The sequence below is a fragment of the Pinus tabuliformis genome, chromosome 5_2 (genome assembly GCF_031772625.1).
Source record: "Pinus tabuliformis cultivar Carrire ecotype Pingquan chromosome 5_2, CPIR1, whole genome shotgun sequence".
Classification (NCBI taxonomy): Eukaryota; Viridiplantae; Streptophyta; class Pinopsida; order Pinales; family Pinaceae; genus Pinus; species Pinus tabuliformis.
Genome location: NC_142306.1, coordinates 22,548,667 through 22,567,031, shown reverse-complemented (window position 1 = coordinate 22,567,031; position 18,365 = coordinate 22,548,667). Strand labels below are relative to the sequence as shown.

General features: G+C 44.1%; 1 non-coding gene and 2 pseudogenes across 1 annotated transcript; all 3 read left to right on the top strand.

Annotated features, from left to right (window-relative positions):
* Positions 1-2,038: 2,038 nt before the first annotated feature.
* LOC149157405 (18S ribosomal RNA) lies at positions 2,039-3,840 on the top strand (annotated as a pseudogene).
* A 2,916-nt stretch (positions 3,841-6,756) lies between these two features.
* Positions 6,757-6,910, top strand: LOC149157404 (5.8S ribosomal RNA; annotated as a pseudogene).
* A 237-nt stretch (positions 6,911-7,147) lies between these two features.
* LOC149157403 (25S ribosomal RNA) lies at positions 7,148-10,498 on the top strand. The gene has a single exon (XR_016262135.1). It is a non-coding gene; the product is annotated as a 25S ribosomal RNA (ribosomal RNA).
* The last annotated feature ends 7,867 nt before the right edge of the window (positions 10,499-18,365 follow it).

The window sequence follows — 18,365 nt, the reverse complement described above, 5'->3', positions numbered from 1 at the left end:
TAATCCCCAAAATTCAAGAGACACTAAATCAAAACCAAAACAAGAGGAAACAAGATAAGAAACATGCAAAGGACTCCCCAGTGGAGTCGCCTACTTGTGATGCAAGAAAGTGTTCCCTCTGTGGACAGACGCAACCCCTCTAGCCCTAGAGTGGCTCTAGTCACAACAAGGACAAAACAACAATTAATTCCCTTAAATAGTCATCCTTGGAGGCCTACCTCAAACCGGTGGTCGATGAGGTTTCGTTGCACTGCTGTAGCTTCTGTTTCCTTCTCCTTAACAAGCAATCAACCTAAAACACCACAAAGAAATAACAAAGCGTGTAACTTAGAAACAACAATGATATATTTACTCATAAAGTCAAGAAGTCATGAGATATCAAGTAAATTACATACAAGACATAGGAAATCATCATTTATTGTACTAATGATAAATCAAGAGCAAAGCTTACAACCAAGTCTTGATGTCGCAAGCCTTCTCAGAGGGTCCAACCAGTGTGTTTCTTCAAGCATTCATTCTTAAAGATGGGTCTCCCAAATAGAAATATACCTCTCTCTCTCATTCACAAGCTTTACACAAGGTTAAGGGCACTCCACACCTTCTTGCAAACTACAAAGCAATTCCACACTTGTCACACTCACACCAACTATCTATCAAACTCAAAATCAGTAGCAGCACTGTACAACCAAAAAAAGCTAGCAGATGATAACAATGGTGAGTGATTTTATAGGGGAAGGAGTCTCCATGAAATGAGGGAGAGGGAGATTATCCTCATGGCAAGCAGCACAAAAGATGGAACTACCATGCCAGAGGGGGAAGGGCAACCCAAACTGACCCAACAACCAAGTCCAGAGACATCTAGAAGGCCAACTGTTGAAACGAATTGGCTCAATCTAGATCGTCGTTGGTCAATAACTAAGCTCTAGCGCCGACATCACTAGGAAGCAATGTACTCAGTCAAACCGTCGCTAAAGATAGGAAATAGCCTCATTCCGGTGCATGAAATCTGACAGTCACGGGAAACAGATGTACTCCTGCGATGGGGGTGCAACTGGACTGTTTATGACAGAGGTTCATCATGCATATTAAGTGGATTCTCGCGACGAGGCAGAAAACTTAGGAAAAGTGGGTCAATTAGCAACACAAGAGAGCATTTGTTCAATATGAGCATGTTGCACTGGACACATGACATAGTAGAAGGACTGGGGTGAAGGCAATGGCAAATTACTATGTAACATGGTGGACTCCTAGGTGGCCTTTATGTGGGGAGGGCATGGTTGGGGGGAATTTCTAGGGGAGGATACGGGCTTGGTTTGTCTTGTATTATTTCCTTCCCTTGCCTTTGTGTCGAGGCTACCGCAGGCAATCATTTGATCGAGGTCCACTGTTGCTGTTATCCAAGTGGACTCCTAGGTGGCATCAGTGTGGGGCAAGGAGGTTTGTATGGCCTCTCTATGGTAGGATTTGCAGTCGGTCATCCTCTTTTTATTTCCTTCCTTTTCCCTCGCATCGAGGCTACCGCAAGTGATCAAGAGATCGAGGTCCATTGTTGTTACTATCCGGGTGGATTCCTAGGTTGCCTCGATGTTGGGCATGGAAGGTTGGGGCTCATTTATACTATAGAGGTTGTGTGGTTGGTCATTCTCCATTTATTTCCTTTGCATCGAGGCTATCGCAGGCAATCGGGAGATCGAGGTCCACCGTTGCTATTGTTTGGTTAGACTCCTAGGTGGCCTCGGTGCGGGGTGTGGAGGCTTTTGGAGGAATTTCTAAGGGAGTGGGTGAGTGATCGATCATTTTCTTGTTCGTTGGGGTATGGTTGCAAACTTTGAAGTGGCCTTGGTGCATTGTGGCTTGGCAGGTCGACCCATTTGTTCGCCATGTCCTTGGAATGTTGCGTGTGCTTCCTTCTTGGGATGCAAGAGGTGCAGGGCATAGAAGTTTTACATGATATTTTGATATCTCTTTGACTTGATGGGTGTTCGGGTTGACTCTTGGTAAGAGAGATCTCGGAATTCCCTTTTAAGTGGGAGGGTGCTACTTGGTTGATCCTGCCAGTAGTCATATGCTTGTCTCAAATATTAAGCCATGCATGTCTAAGTATGAACTAATTTAAACTGTGAAACCGCAGATGGCTCATTAAATTAGGTATAGTTTTTTTTATGGTACCATACTACTCAAATAACCGTAGTAATTCTATAGCTAGTACATGCACGAAGTCCTGAATCTTTGGAAGGGATGCATTTTTAGATAAAAGGCTGGCGCGGGATTGCCCGCTTCTCCAGTGAATCATGATAACTCGACAAATTGCACAGCCCTTGTGCTGGTGACGCTTCATTCAAATTTCTACCCTATCAACTTTCGATGGTAGGATAGAGGCCTACCATGGTGGTGATGAATAATTAGGGTTCGATTCGAGAGAAGGAGCCTGAGAAACGGCTACCACATCCGAGAAAGGCAGCAGGCACATAAATTAACCAATCCTGACATGGGGAGGTAGTGACAATAAATAACAATACCGGGCTCATCGAGTATGGTAATTGGAATGAGTACAATCTAAACCCCTTAACAAGGATCCATTGGAGGGAAAGTCTAGTGCCAGCAGCCATTGTAATTCCAACTCCAATAGTGTATATTTAAGTTGTTGCAGTTAAAAAGCTCATAGTTAGATCTTGGGTCGTAAAGGTCGATCCACCTACTCGGTGTGCACTTGCCCTTCTATCCCTTTTCTCGGTAGCGTGCTCCTAGCCTTAATTGGCTGGATCGCAGCTCTGCCATTGTTACTTTGAAAAAACTAGAGTGCTTAAAGAAAGCTTATGCTCTGAATACATTAGCATGGAATAACATGATAGGATTCTAGTCCTATTGTGTTGGCCTTCGAGACCGGAGTAATGATTGATAGGGACTTTCAAGGGCATTCGTATTTCATTGTCAGAGGTGAAATTCTTGGATTTATGAAAGATAGACCTCTGCGAAAGCATTTTCCAAGGATGTTTTCCTTAATCAAGAATGAAAGTTTGGGGATTGAAGATGATCAGATACCATCCTAGTCTCAACCATAAACAATGCCAACCAGGGATCGATGGATGTTGTTCTAAGGACTCTGCTAGCACCTTCTGAGAAATCAGAGTGTTTGGGTTCCGGGGGGAGTATGGTCGCAAGACTGAAGCTTAAAGGAATTGACATAAGGGCAACACTAGGAGTGGAGCTTGCACCCAATTTGACTCAACATGGGGAAACTTACCAGGTCCAGACATAGTAAGGATTGATAGATTGAGAGATTTTTCTTGATTCTATGGGTGGTGGTGCATGGCCATTCTTAGTTGGTGAAGCGATTTGTCAGGTTAATTCTGATAATGAACGAGACCTCAACCTACTAACTAGCTACGTGGAGGTTCCCCTTCGTGGACAGCTACTTAGAGGGATTATCGCTATTTAGGGCATGGAAGTTTGAGGCAATAACAGGTCTGTGATGCCCTTAGATGTTCTAGGCCACACGCGCTACACTGATGTAGCCAATGAGTTTTTCTTCCTGGTTCTAGAGGATCGGGAAATCTTCTCAAATTGCATAATGATGGGGCTAGACCGTTGCAATTATTGGTCTTCAACGAGGAATTCCTAGTAAGAGTGTGCCATCAACTCGTGTTGACTAAGTCCCTACCATTTGTACACATTGCCCGTCGCTCCTACTGATTGAATGATCTGGTGAAGTGTTCAGATTACGTCAACGATGGTGGTTCACCGCCATTGACATCATGAGAAGTTCATTGAACCCTATCATTTAGAGGAAGGAGAATTCATAATAAGGTTACCGTAGGTGAACCTATGGTAGGATCATTTATAGCAGGGGTTTTCTTTTTTGGTTTGGGTTGGTTGGGTTTCAATTGCAATGTGGGACTGTGTGGTGTGTCTCTAGGATAGCGGGTTTGGTGAATGGTGGGAACATTGTTGGTTGCTTATCTTGAGGTAACGCTAGTTTTTTTGTGTGTGTTCTTGCAAGCCATGCATATTCTTGTCCCACCCATCGTTTGTTTTTCTTTCCCCCAATGTGTTTCTGTAGGGGGTTTGGAAGCTTGTTTCTTGGGAGCCCTTCCAATGATCTGTTCAGCCAGGCATGGTTACTGCAGTTGAGGTGCTTGGGAAATACAATGGATAAATTTAGACTCATTCATAGTGGCAGTTCTTGGTATTTTCTTTTTTGGAAGGCATGGGCCAAGGGTGTGGGATTCCATAGTTGGTTCTCTCGAAAAGGCAGTGGTGGGGTATGTGTTTCTTGGGTCAGATTTTTTGTTGGTTATTGGGTCGAGGGAGTGGTTACACGCATGCATGGTAGCTCAAACCTTCTGTGAGGGGAAATTTTCAGGGTGGGGTCAGTATGGGATGGATGAAGAGTTGTTCAACCAGTTGGATGGCCACCTTAGTCCTCCCTACCGTTCCTTGATATGCCCTTGTAGAAGGGTTGGGTGTCCAGGTAATGAGAAACCCCTCCCTCGGTCTGAGCTCCATTAAGATCGAAATTTTCCCTGCCAATGGGCATGAGGGTGACAATATTATCTTGTGCCTTTGTCGTCGAGGGAATTCCTCATCCTCTCATGGCCACTCCCCTTCTAAGGAAAAAAGAAGTAGCAGGTTGTGTCTTTGATCCTCCCTTTGGATTGTGGGTTTTTTGTGGGACTTGGTCATTTCTTTCTTTCGTGGTGTACGCTTTACAGACATCCCCTCTTTAGTGGCCTTGCACCATCGATGTATTTGTGGCCCATGGATTTCTCTAGCATTGAGTGTCAGCTCGTGAAAAATCCTCTTTGGTGTTTGATTCTTGACCCCCTTTGACTTTCTCACTATAAAGGTTGTTGGGTGTTTTGTACACGGAGGGGTGAAATAGCGGGATGGGTTTGTTATTAGTAGTCTATTTGTTGTTTGAAACCTTGTGCAGGGTTGGGGGGTTGTTTACCTCTCAGTAACATGCTACAGACACTGGTCTCATCACGGTCCTTGTATTTTCTAGTGGTGAAGTTTAGGTTGTGATTTATTTGCTTGGTTGTTTGATTGTTGTTTGTTATGTTGTAAGATAGAAAGGGTGTTGTGTCGTAATGTATGTGGGTGTGTGTGAAGAGGTGGGATGCTTTTTGATTGGGTGCCTTGTTTGATTTCTTTTTGGTTAGTGGACATCTACTCAGCGTGCTGTTGAGCTTCTCTCTTTTCTTGAGATATTTGTTTCTTTGGTTTTGTTTTCTTCCCTTCTTCCTTCTGCCCTTAGCTTTATGGAGAAGAGGTGAGATTATTGTGGATTGGTGTTTGGGAAGGATGAAAAGTAGTGCAAGTTCCCAGGGTGGCCACCCTAGTCCTTCTCGATTGTCATCCCCTACAATTCCCCCCTTTTTGCGAAGGCACGGGGTTTGGGAAGCTTGTTCTCTGTTTGAGCCTCCCCTTGTGAGACGATAGCCACGTTTGATATCTCTTTCTTTCATGTTTTTTTCTTCCCTTCTTTCTTTTGGCCCCTAGATTTATGAAGAAAAGGTGGGATTGTTGTGGATTAGTGTTCAGGAAGGACGAAAAGTAGTGTGAGTTCTGGGGGTGGCTACCCTAGTCCTTCTCGATCATCATCCCCTTGTTCTCTGTTTGAGCCTCCCCTTGTGAGACGATAGCCATGTTTGATATCTCTTTCTTTCATGTTGTTTTCTTCCCTTCTTTCTTTTGGCCCCTAGATTTATGAAGAAAAGGTGGGATTGTTGTGGATTAGTGTTCAGGAAGGACGAAAAGTAGTGTGAGTTCTGGGGGTGGCTACCCTAGTCCTTCTCGATCATCATCCCCTGCAGTTCCCCCCTTTTTGTGAAGGCGCATGTTTGGGGAAGCTTGTTCTCTATTTGAGCCTCCCCTTGTGAGCTGGTAGACATGTTTTATATCTCTCTTTCTTTCATGTTGTTTTCTTACCTTCTTCCTTTTGGCACCTAGCTTGATGGAGAAAAGGTGGGATTGTTGTGGATTGGTGTTCGGGAAGGATGAAATGCAGTGCGAGCTCCTAGGGTAGACACCCTAGTTCTTCTTGATCATCGTCCCCTACAGTTCCCCCCTTTTTGCCAAGGCACGGGGTTGGGTAAGCTTCTTCTCTGTTTGAAGCCTCCCCTTGTGATTTGATCGCCACAATTGATATCCCTTTATTTCATGTTGTTTTCTTCCCTCCTTCCTTTTGGCTCCTAGCTTTATGGAGAAAAGGTGGGATTTTTGTTGATTGGTGTTCGAGAAGGATGAAACGTAGTGCAAGCTCCTGGGGTGGCCACCCTAGTCCTTCTCAATCATTTTCCCCTTCAATTCCCCTCTTTTTGTGAAGGCACAAGGCTTGGGAGGTTTGTGCTTTGTTTGAGACCCTCCTTGTGAGTCGGTAGCCACATTTGATCTCTATTTCTTTCACTTTGTTTTCCTCCCTTCTTCCTTTTAGTCCCTATATTTATGGAGAAAATGGGGAATTGTTGTGGACTGGTGTTCAGGAAGGATTAAAAGCAGTGCAAGCTCCCAGGGTGGCCACCCTAGTCCTTCTCAATTGATGTTCCATGCATTTCCCACCTTTTTTCAAGGGCGTGGGGCTCAGGGAGATTGTTCTCTATTTGAGCCTCCTCCTGTGAGGGGGGTAGACACCTCTGTTTCTCTCTCTTTCATGCATTTTTATTCCTTTCTTCCTTTTGGCCCTTAGCCTTACATTCGTTATGGGGGGTGCCCCTATTTGGTGTTGTGGTGGATTTTTTGGTAATATGTGGAAACGAATCTCAGCAACAGATATCTCAGCTCTTGTTACGATGAAGAACGTAGTGAAATGTGATACTTAGTGTGAATTATAGAATCCCTTGAATCGTCAAGTTTCTGAATGCAATTTGCACCCGAGGTCTCAGTCAAAGGCATGTCTCTCTGGGCATCGCATCCCATTCAAACGCGCTCCCTGCAATATGTTAGAGAGTAGTGAAGCTAGTCATCTGAGCCCAATGCGGTGCGGATAGCTGAAATACATCAAGCGATGTTTCATAGCATGCATTGATCTTGTCCCCTTAGATGGGCAGTTGGCGTTAGTTGATGTGGGTTTTGTGTGGCATCGCTCGAACTTTCTTTTCTCTCTCTTGTCCTCCCATCGGGTAGGGAAGATTTAGCTCCAACTTTTCGACCTCAGCTCAAGTGAGAACACCCAATGAGTTTAAGCATATAATTAAGTAGAAGAAAAGAAATTTACAAGGATTCCCCTATTAGTGGTGAGCGAACTGAGAAGAGCCTAGCATGAAAGTTGGTTGGCAACATCGCCTGGATTGTAGTCTGTAGAAGCGTCCTTAGTAGAATACCTAGGCCAAGTCCCTTGGAAGGGTGCACCTGAGAGGGTGACACCCCTGTCGGGTCAAGACCCTGCCACATCACGAGGTGTTGTTGATGAGTCGGGTTGTTTGGTAATGCAACCCTAATTGGGTGGTAAATTCCGTCCAAAGCTAAATACGGGTGAGAGACTGATAGAGAACAAGCACCATGAGGGAAAGATGAAAATGACTTTGAAAAGAGAGTTAAAGAGTGCTTGAAATTATCGGGAGGGAAGAAGATGGAGACTGTCGATGTGTCTTGGTTAGATGTGGAATGGCTCAGCCTGGTCTGCCGCTTGACTTGAGGTGGAAACCAACATGGGCTGCTGCATCATCACAAGCATGGGTTGATTACTACCTATCGGTTTGCTGTTGTGGTGGTCAAGGAATGAAGCGTGCGCCCTTGTGGCAGGCCTTGTGTACCTGCGTGCTCATGGTGTTGGTAGGCGGGCTTTCCATTTGACCCATCTTGAAACATGGACCAAGGAGTCTAACATGTGTGCGAGTTGGCGGGTTTGAAAACTTGCGAGGCACAAGGAAGCTGACAGGCGAGATCCCCTCTCTTGGGGGTGCATCATCAACCGACCTTGAGCTTATGCAAAGGGTTTGAGTGCAAGCACACCTGTTTGGACCCGAAATATGGTGAACTATGCTTGAGTAGGGCAAAGCCAGAGGAAACTCTGGTGGGGGCTCATAGTGATACTGGCCTGCAAATCATTCATATGACTTGGGTATAGGGGCAAAAGACTAATCAAACCATCTAGTAGCTGGTTTCCTCCAAATTTTCCCTCAGGATAGCTAGAGCTCACATGCAAGTTTTATCGGGTAAAGCAAATGATTAGAGGCATCGGGGGTGTAATGCACTCGACCTATTCTAAAACTTTAAATAGGTAAGAGGGTGTGGCTGCTCCATTGAACTACATTGTGGAATCAAGAGCTCCAAGTGGGCCATTTTTGGTAAGCAAAAATGATTTTTGGTAAGTAGAATCGAGAGGGTGTTGGTTGATTAAGACATCAGGACGGTGGTCATGGAAGTCAAAATCCGCTAAGGAGTGTGTAGCAACTCACCTGCCAAATCAACTAGCCCTGAAAATGGATGGCATTGAAGTGCACAACCTATACTCGACCGTCGAAGCAATTTCCTAGCTCGAATGAGTAGGAGGACATGGGGGTCAATGAGAAACCTTGGTCGTGAGCTTGGGTGGATTGGCCCCTAGTGCAGATCTTGGTGGTAGTAGCAAATATTCAAATGAGAAATTTGAAGACAGAAGTGGGGAAAGATTCCATGTGAACAACAATTAGACATGGGTTAGTCGATCCTAAGAGATGGGGGAGCCTTGTATTAAGGGTGCAATCTGCACGAGCATCAAAAGGGAATTGGGTTAATATTCCCAAACTATGACATGGTGGTGGGCGGCAACATTAGGAAATTCGGAGACGTCTTCGGGGGCCCCGGGAAGAGTTATATTTTCTTTTTAACAGTTTGACCACCTTGGAATCGATTCACTCAGAGATAGGGTCCAGAAGGTGGAAGAACACCACACGTCTTGCGGTGTCATATGTGCCCTCTGTGGCCCTTGAAAATCTAGAGGACCGAGTACTGTTCATGCCCGGTCATACTCATAACCGCATTAGGTATCCAAGGTGAACAACCTCTGGTCAACATAATAATGTAGGTAAGGGAAGTCGGCAAAATGGATCTGTAACTTCGGGAAAAGGATTGGCTCTGAAGGCTGGGCTTAAGGGTTTGGCCCTTAACTCATGGGCCGTGGGTAGTTTGCCCAAGCTACTCTCCCAGCAAGGGCAGATATTCGTGTACCGATTGGGCTACGGGCGTAGAATGCCCCCTGCCATGGGATTTTCCCTAGGCATAGAACAATCAACTCAGAACTGGTATGGACAACGGGAATATGACTGTTTAATCAAAACAAATCATTGTGATGGTCCCTGCAGATGCTAATGCAATGTGATTTATGCCTAGTGCTCTGAATGTCAAAGTGAAGAAATTTAACCAAGTGCGGGTAAATGACAGGATTAACTATGACTCTCTTAAGGTAGCTAAATGCATCGTCATCTAATTAGTGACACACATGAATGGATTAACGAGATTCCCAATATCCCTATCTACTATCTAGTGAAACCATAGCCAAGGGAATGGCCTTGGTGGAATCAGCTGGGAAAGAAGACCCTATTGAGCTTGACTCTAGTCCGACCTTGCGAAATGACTTGAGAGGTGTAGAATAAGTGGGAGCCATTTTCAGCACATGTGAAATACCACTACTTTTAACATTATTTTACTTATTTCGTGGGGTGGAGACGGGTCACTCCCCCTATTTTTTGCCATAAGGCATGTTTCGATGGATCGATCTGGGCGAAAGACATTGATAGGTGGGGAGTTTGGCTGGGGCAGTACATCTGTTAAAAGATAATGCAGGTGTCCTAATATGAGCTCAACGAGAACAGAAATTTCGTGTGGAACAAAAGGGTAAAAGTTCATTTGATTTTTATTTACAATATGAATACAAACCGTGAAAGCATGGCCTATCGATCCTTTAGATTTTTGGAGTTTGAAGCTAGAGGTGTCAGAAAAGTTACCATAGGGATAACTTTTGGTAGCTAAGCATTCATAGCGACATTGCTTTTTGATCCTTCAATGTCAGCTCTTCCTATCATTGTGAAGCAGAATTCACCAAGTGTTGGATTGTTCACCCACCAATAGGGAACATGAGCTGGGTTTAGACTATTGTGAGACAGGTTAGTTTTACCCTACTGATGAACCACATCACAATATTAATTCAACTTAGTACGAGAGGAACCGTTGATTCACATAATTGGTCATCGCACTTGGTTGAAAATCAAATGGAGTGAAGCTACCGTCTGTCAGATTATGACTCAACACCTCTAAGTCAGAATCCACACTAGAAGTGGTTCATGTCACTCTTCGACTGTATCTTGACCCACAGTAAGGGCATCACTTTTTCATCCCCAGGGGCCCGTGTCATTTACAAACCACGACTGTGAAGCATCTCAGTCAGGGTAGCTTTGAAGTTCAATTCCAAACGGTCATTGAGAAGAATCCTTTGCAGACGACTTAAATATGTGATGGGTGTGATGCAGGAAAGTGTTCCCTCTACGGACAGAGGCAACCCCTCTATCCCTAGAGTGGCTCTAGTCACAAACAAGGACAGATCAACAATAGCTTTCCTTAAACAGACATAGTTGGAGGCCTACCTCAACCAGTGGTCGATGGAGTTCCGTTGCACTGCTCTAGCTTCCGCTTCCTTTTCCTAATGACTAATCAACTTGAAACAATGGAAAGGAAATATAACAAAGCACATAACCGGAACAACAATGATCCATTTACTCACAAAGTCAAGAAGTCACGAGATATCAAGTACATTACATACAAGACATAGGAAAACATCATTGATTGCATTAATAATGAAATAAGACTAAGCTTACAACCAAAGTCTTGACATCACAAACCTTCTCAGAAGGGATCCAAACAGCATGTTCCTTAAGCATTCACTCTTTGAAGATGGATCTCCGAACATACAAGTCTCTCTCACTCACAAGTTTTACACAAGATTAAGGGCACTTCACAACCTTCCTCAAGCTATCAAGAATCCCACACTTGTCACACTCACACCAGCTATCTATCAAACTCACAAAGACTAACAACACTGCTACACTAGCCAACTATTAGCAGCCATTCCAAAAACTAGCAGCACATAGCAATGGTGAGAGTTTAAATAGGAGAAGGAGTCTCCAAGAAAGGTGGAAGAGTGAGCTTATCTCCAAGGAAGGTAGCACAAATGATGGAACAACCGTGCCAGAGAAAGGAGGTTGATACAAACTATGCCAACAACGAGGTCTAGAGTCATCTCGAAGGCCGACTATTGGAACAAATTCACCCAATCTGGATCATCGCGGGGGCATAACTGATCTTCTACACTGACATCACTATTGAACAATGTAGCTAGTTAGGTCATCGCTAAAGATTACAAGAGACCTCGCGCTGGCACATCGTGGGAATCAGATGTACTTCCGCAATAGTAGTGCTTTTGGACTGTTTTGGAGCATCCTTCAGTGTGTTTATTTAGCCAACAGATGCGATGAGGTAGATAACTTAGGAAAAGTGGGTCATTTGGAAACATTAGAGAGCATTTGTCTAACATGAGCATGTATGACTTGGACACATGACACAGTAGAAGGACTGGGATGAAGACAATGACAAATTACTGTGTAACAGATGCCCCCTAAAGTATGAAGCTCGAGAGAGTGGGAGGGGTGAAATGCTTTACAAAACTGACTAAGCTAGAACACCATCTGGAAGAACCTGCATGCAAGTACAACTGATATCTCTGATGATGAAGTACAAGTAGCCTAGGCATGCGTGCAACCATCCAAAAGACATACGAAATCGGTCTATGGTATGGACATAGCCATCCAGCTAATGAGACCATGATGATGATAAAGGTATGGTCGCAGCGATCCATGAAGACTCAGGTATGGTCGCAACCATCCATCAATGAGTCATGTAATCATAAAACCAATCCATGCAACCCGAACATATGTAATCTGAGTTTGGGGTCTTGAACCCATTTGATCATAGTACAAATTCTAGCATGCGAATAGATGCACTGAGGTCGAGCATGATAGAAAATCGCTTGATTACCGGTCAATGATGAAAACCGTTAACAAGCACGAGAGAAACCACCAATAATGCCAATGGCTCTCAAGGTATATCTAGCAGAATCCATGAAGTGAGAAAAAAGGAACTGAAGTCGAACACTCGTGGAATCACCCAATCGACGACCAATTATGAAAGTTGACCTTCAGGTGTGAAGAACTTGTTATTGAGGCATGCAAGCTCTAAGGTACCAAGGGGGATCTTTAGATCAATCTCCTGGATAATGAGTTGATGTCGACAGGAGACGACCCATCACAGGAGGGCCATAATGTTTCCCCCATCAATGAAATGAGATAAGGAACAAGTGGTATATGGTGAACATAGTATCAGAGGAAAAGGTGAGGGTGTAAACTGTAGAAGGATTATACTCTTGAACATGTCGGCGACACGACTCTGGAGGGTGGAAGCATTCAGATACCAAGGGATCAGAGGCTCGATAGAGATGGTGTGAATCAGATGGAATAAGGCTAAATGACAACCCAAACCCACAGAAGGCAAAATGACGATGTGTGGATGTCCCAACCTGACAAGAAGCAAAAGTGTCGATGTTCAAGAGTGACTAGCTACCATAGACAATCAATGATAAACCTATTGTTGAGTCCAACCTAGTAATATTTTAACGAGCCCTAGGAAGGAGAAGCTCAAGTCTCATCATGGTGACGAGTCCAATGTCATTAGGGTTTAATGAGTCCGACATAGGTGAAACTCGGAGTCTTTTTCATGTTTAGAGAGTTTGAAAAAGACACGGAAAAGAAAACTCCACGGGGGTCCTTTTTCATAAATTTGTGTCTCTCGAGTCCGAAAAAGTATAAAACAATACTCGAAAGAACCGTCCGACCATTACGATCAAGGAGTACTTTTCGTAACTAGTGACTTCGACCCGAAAAAGTAGAAAAGCGGTCGAAATCACATCGTTTCGTAACCGATAATGAGCTTGAAACGACAAAGGCCCAGCAATATTTTCATTTTTACTCTGTCGGAAAAGAGCTTAAAGACGACCGCCCCTTATTTCTTGTTAACGAGTTAAGAGGAACAACCCAGCTATCTTTTCATTTTTCAAGTCGGAAAAGAGCTTAAAGACAACCTTTTTGGATCAAGTGCTCATGAGGCTGTCATAATTCCACTACCTGAAACTCTGCACAAAGCACATCAAACATGAACCCATTCGATATAAAATGAACAATATACATAGAAACATAGTTAAAAACCATATTTTAACTAACAATGTAACAAGAAAAGAGAAAAAACCCACACTTACAAAATATAATTTTGAAATTTCCAAGAATTACTCTAAAAAGGTGTTAATTCAACCATTTTTACCATAGTTAATGTTCATTTCACTGTGGAGCATTTTGGAGCACCAAAGTTGGCGAGCTAAATTTGGCTTTGTTCGTCGATCATTCACCCCGAAACTTTTTCTAGGTAAGTAGTCATTGCCCTGTGCTTCAATTCCATACCTTTTTCATGCATTTTGAACGTTAAATGTGTTAATTTGGGCAGGTTTTTGAACCAAGCTCCACTGCTAGGTCATCGCGGGTATAGCCTTCGGGTTCGCGATGGCCGAAAAAATTGACACATGGCACGCTCCAATCATCGTGGAAAAGTGATGTACTTCTGTGATGATCACGAAAAAATACAACTAGCGACCTCGCGTCATCGTGTCTGTTTTAGAAACAAATGCGATGACGACGCAAACTTATTTTTTATGCAAATTACACGTTGAATTTGGATAAACGAAGTGCTAATTCAATTTTCTTCGTCATGCAGGTGATAATGGCGTTTGTCTGGCAAGAGCTGATGCACGATGATAATGACATAGAAGCTTTCGCCAATGCGGGGTGCCGAAATGCATTACGAGAATGTGGATTGCTCAAATTATTCCTAACTCCGCATCTTCGATCACAACCTGATCTGCTAGAGCTACTGATCCAGGCCTAGAATCCCACAGATGGGAAATTCATCATCTGAGGCCAGGATATCGAGTTTGACACTACAGACATATATTTTTGGTTGGGTTGTCCCGTCGAGGTGAGAGGCCCATTCTAGAGGGGCAGCGACCCTGGGGTGATTCCTTAGAGATGCTTATGGGTCAATTGTGCCCACGAGCACGCAAGACGAGGAGTGGGAAGGTGGCAATCCCAACAGTGGATTAGGTAGTCCTTCATGCTATGCTTTTCATGGTGACACTTGTAGCAGGCTCCCAAGCCCAACATGAGGCTTCAAAGTCCCATCTCCGGTTGGCTCTCGAATATCTCAATCCAACCATGTTTAACTGGGCAGAAACAGTGACGACGAACATGAAGAGGCAACTCACCAACTACCGTCGAGGAGAGATGAAGCAGTTTGGTTATGGATCCATCTTAGTGCCACTCATGCTGGAGTGGGTGCCGACACTACAGTTACAGGACATGGATTTGGATTTACCGAGACCACGTGAGACTACGGCCACACGATGGGCACACGTCATGCCACGAGGAGGTGGCGGATGACCAGTGGCATGGGGGACATTGTTCCGAGAGTGGATGGAGTGCCAGATGATCTTCATGGAGGATTTTCCATATGCCAACATGGACTTTCGCGGAGATCCTAACATGCAGCTGCCCGCTGGAGAGCAGTGGGATGATGGTGGTAAGACACTTGATCACACTTTTTTGCATTATTATTTTTATGATGTTTTTTTATTTTTTCATGTATATTTCCTAATAACGAACGCTATGGTATGTAGATGTAGGACCAGTGAGACCCATCGGGCTGGCTCCAGAGGCGCAGAGGGATGCGTAGGGCATCGCGGTGCTAGGCTTGGCTCCTCCAGCTAATGATACGGTGGAGACAGTGGCCCAAAAACTTGAGGGCCTGATAGCAAGGATTCTGGATTACATGGGGACTGAGGAGGTCCCCATAACATTCCAGATCCACACAGTAGGAGTGCAACCTAGGGTGCACCACCTATTGAGGTGGGTAGCATGGGTGGTGGTGTGCTACAGAGAGCACAACCCACCTCAGTAGTTGCCTAGGTTTTTGTTTCGTGCTGGTGATTTTTTAAGAGACATGTGTCTCAAATGTATGGAGAACACATAATCTATTGGGACATGTACAGTTATTTTTTGAGTGCCTCGATGCACCACGTGAGATATATATATATATATATATATATATATATATATATATATATTCCTATGGTTTATTATTGTGTTTTGCATGCCTCTTGTATGCTGTTTTGATTACATGTTACGCAAATGTCTATCTAATACATGATTAGCCAATGCATTAGTTAACGTGTTTAATCGTCGTGTAATATGATAATATGTAATGAAATCAAAATTCCTTTCTGAAAATTTAACACGTAAATACAACCTTAAAATCCGATGGTCCCTTATGGAATATCGCCCATTGAGTTGGTGGATGACAAGCTGAGAGTCCAGGTTACCGAGATTAATCACCTCAGCCAGTAACTCAATAACAACGCTATATTCAGTGACATTGTTCTTCGTACAACCTAAAAAAACACCTTGAAGGTCTATCAACTCACCATGAGGATCGTAGATCACCCATGTCGTAGAGGACAAGTTGCAGGTACTACGGCAGGCACCATCAGCGAAACCAATGTAAGGTGCACCAGACATCTACACAAGAAGCAGAAGACATAATAAGTGGCAATCACGCATACACACCAAACCAAAATATGAAAACACACAAAAAACACACCTGCTAAAAACACATGTATGTACAAACCAAAGTGTATGAAATTCACGTATAATACTTTTTCAAGTAAAGCCCATTCCGAGGCTTGTCGAGAGGATTCCCTTCATAATCAACTAGCTCGTAGGCCCCCTTCTGCAAAACTCTATTTATAATATAAGGCCTATGCCACATGGGCTCGAATTTTCGTACCCCCAACTTATCATTCGCTTGATCATAGAGCAAGACTAAATCTCCTTCAACAAAACAATGCGGATGGACATTATGATCAAAGTGATTTTTCACTCTCTTCTTCTATGCTTCGATAGCTAGAGAGGCTAGTCGATGGGTCTCGTCCAGCCATTCTAGGTAAAGAAGGTGTTCTTCTACCGGAGTAGTGTCAGGGAGCAATCTGATGGCTAATTTCAAAGAATGGATCTCGCACTCGATGGGAAGGGCAGCCTCCATTCCGTAAACTAATTGAAATGGAGTGAAACCGGTGGCATCCTTCACAGAGGTTTGGTAGGCCCACAAGGCAGAGAACAACATCAAATTCCAGTTAGACTTGTGCATGCCAATGGTACATCAAAGCATCGTAACTAGAACCTTGTTGACAGCTTCTACTTGGCCATTGGCCTGAGGATAGTATGGAGTCGAACTATCATGCCGCAGGCCTAGCTGGTTTGTTAGCTCCGTCATCATGTGATTACGGAAATGCTTCCCATGATCAGTGACGATAGCCTGAGGGACTCCGAACCGTGAGGTAACAGGATTAAACAAAAATTACACCATTGTGTGACCGTCTTCAGATAATGTGGGCATCGCCTTCGCCCATTTTGTGAAGTAATCAACAACAACGATGATATACCCATGCCCCTTGGCCAATCGAGGGTTACAGGTCATATAATCAATGCCCCATTTTTCAAAAGGGCCAACGATAACAACAGGGTGCAACGGAGCGGGAGGTGTACGCATCTTCCTCTAGTAGATCTGGAACTCGTGACAGGAACGGATGGGAAGAATGCAATCCTTGAAAATGGAGGGCCAAAAATAACCAGCGTAGAGGATCTTTTGAGGAGTAGCATATCTAGACATGTGACTACCACAGGTGCCAGAATGGCAGTCATTCAAAACTCGCTCAGCTTCCTTGAATGTTAGGCATCGGTGGAGAATAGAGTCGGGGCTGAGATGGTACAGGGTGTCCCCAATGATACGGTAGGGCTGAGACTGATGAAAAATCTGTCGCCGAGCATCCTTAGACACATCAGGACCAGGGAATGAGGGTGCTAATTAAAAATAGAGTTTTGTTCGAGATATGGTCCTCTGACCGAGAGGGCGTGGTAGGAGATGGAAAAGAGCAAAGTAACTCAGCAAAGACAAGGGATTTCTTAGACTTGGTGGTGGTGAATTCCAAGTCAAACTCTTGGAGGATAACGATCCACTTCGAGTACTTGCCCCCCAGCAGCTGACATGACAGAATGTACGTCATTGGGTTGCAATCAAAAACCACTGTCGTAGTACGCAACAAGATATAATGGCAGAAACGTTGGATGGCACAAACAACGACGAATGCCAACTTCTCGACGTAAGCATATCGAGTTTCCGTATCTAGAAGATTGTGGTTGATATAATATATGACATGCTCAGTGTCATCATCATCATCTTGAACAAGAACCATGCCAATAGTGGTATTGGAAGCAGCCAAATACAGAGTGTAGTCACAATGATAATTCGGAGGACGCAACAATGGAGCAGAAACAAGCAGAACCTTAAGACGCTAAAAAGACTCTTGAGCAGCGACATCCCATAGAAGAGGGGTGTCTCGCTTCAATAACCATGTGAAACGTTTAGCCACTTCAGCATAGTTGGGAATGAATCGTCGTAAAAAATTCGCTTTGCCCTGCAAACTTTGCAATTGCTGCAAAAAGGCAGGGGGGAGGAAGATTGAGAATAGCCTCGACTTTAAGGGGATCCAAATGGATGCCCTCTCGGGAGACGATAAACTCGAGAAGTCTACATGACTCAACACAGAAGAAACACTTATGAGGATTAAGCCTGATACAGTAGTGTCGACAGCGGAGAAAGATTTCACGAAGATGAGAGGGATGGTCCTGGCGTTTTGCTGAATGAGCTGGTAGATCATCCAGGTATGGTTGCATAAGGTGTCAAATATCATGGAATGCATAAGACATTATGCATTGGAAGGTAGCACCGACATTCTTCAAACTGAAAGGGAGCTTTTTGTAGGTGAAAGTGCCCCACGAACAGATAAAGGCAGTCTTGTGTTGATCTGCAAGCACAATATTGATTTAGTTATATCGAGAAAAATCATCCATGAATGAATACATTTCGCTCCCAGCACACTCATCAATGAGCTGGTCAATGAAGGGTGTGGGGAAGTTATCCTTTGGACAGGCCTGGTTAATATCATGATAATAAACATAGACTCAGATAGTACCCTATTTTTTAGTCACATGGATGATATTGGAGACCCAATATGTGAGTGGGATGGGGTAAATAAAACCAGCCTTAAGAAGCTTTTCAACTTTCGCTTTAATAGCTGCCGCCTTTCAGGGGTGCACAGGGCGTAGACGCTGGCAAATAGGCTTAGCACCTAGATACATAGGTATCTCATGCACCACGATACTAGGATCGATGTCGGG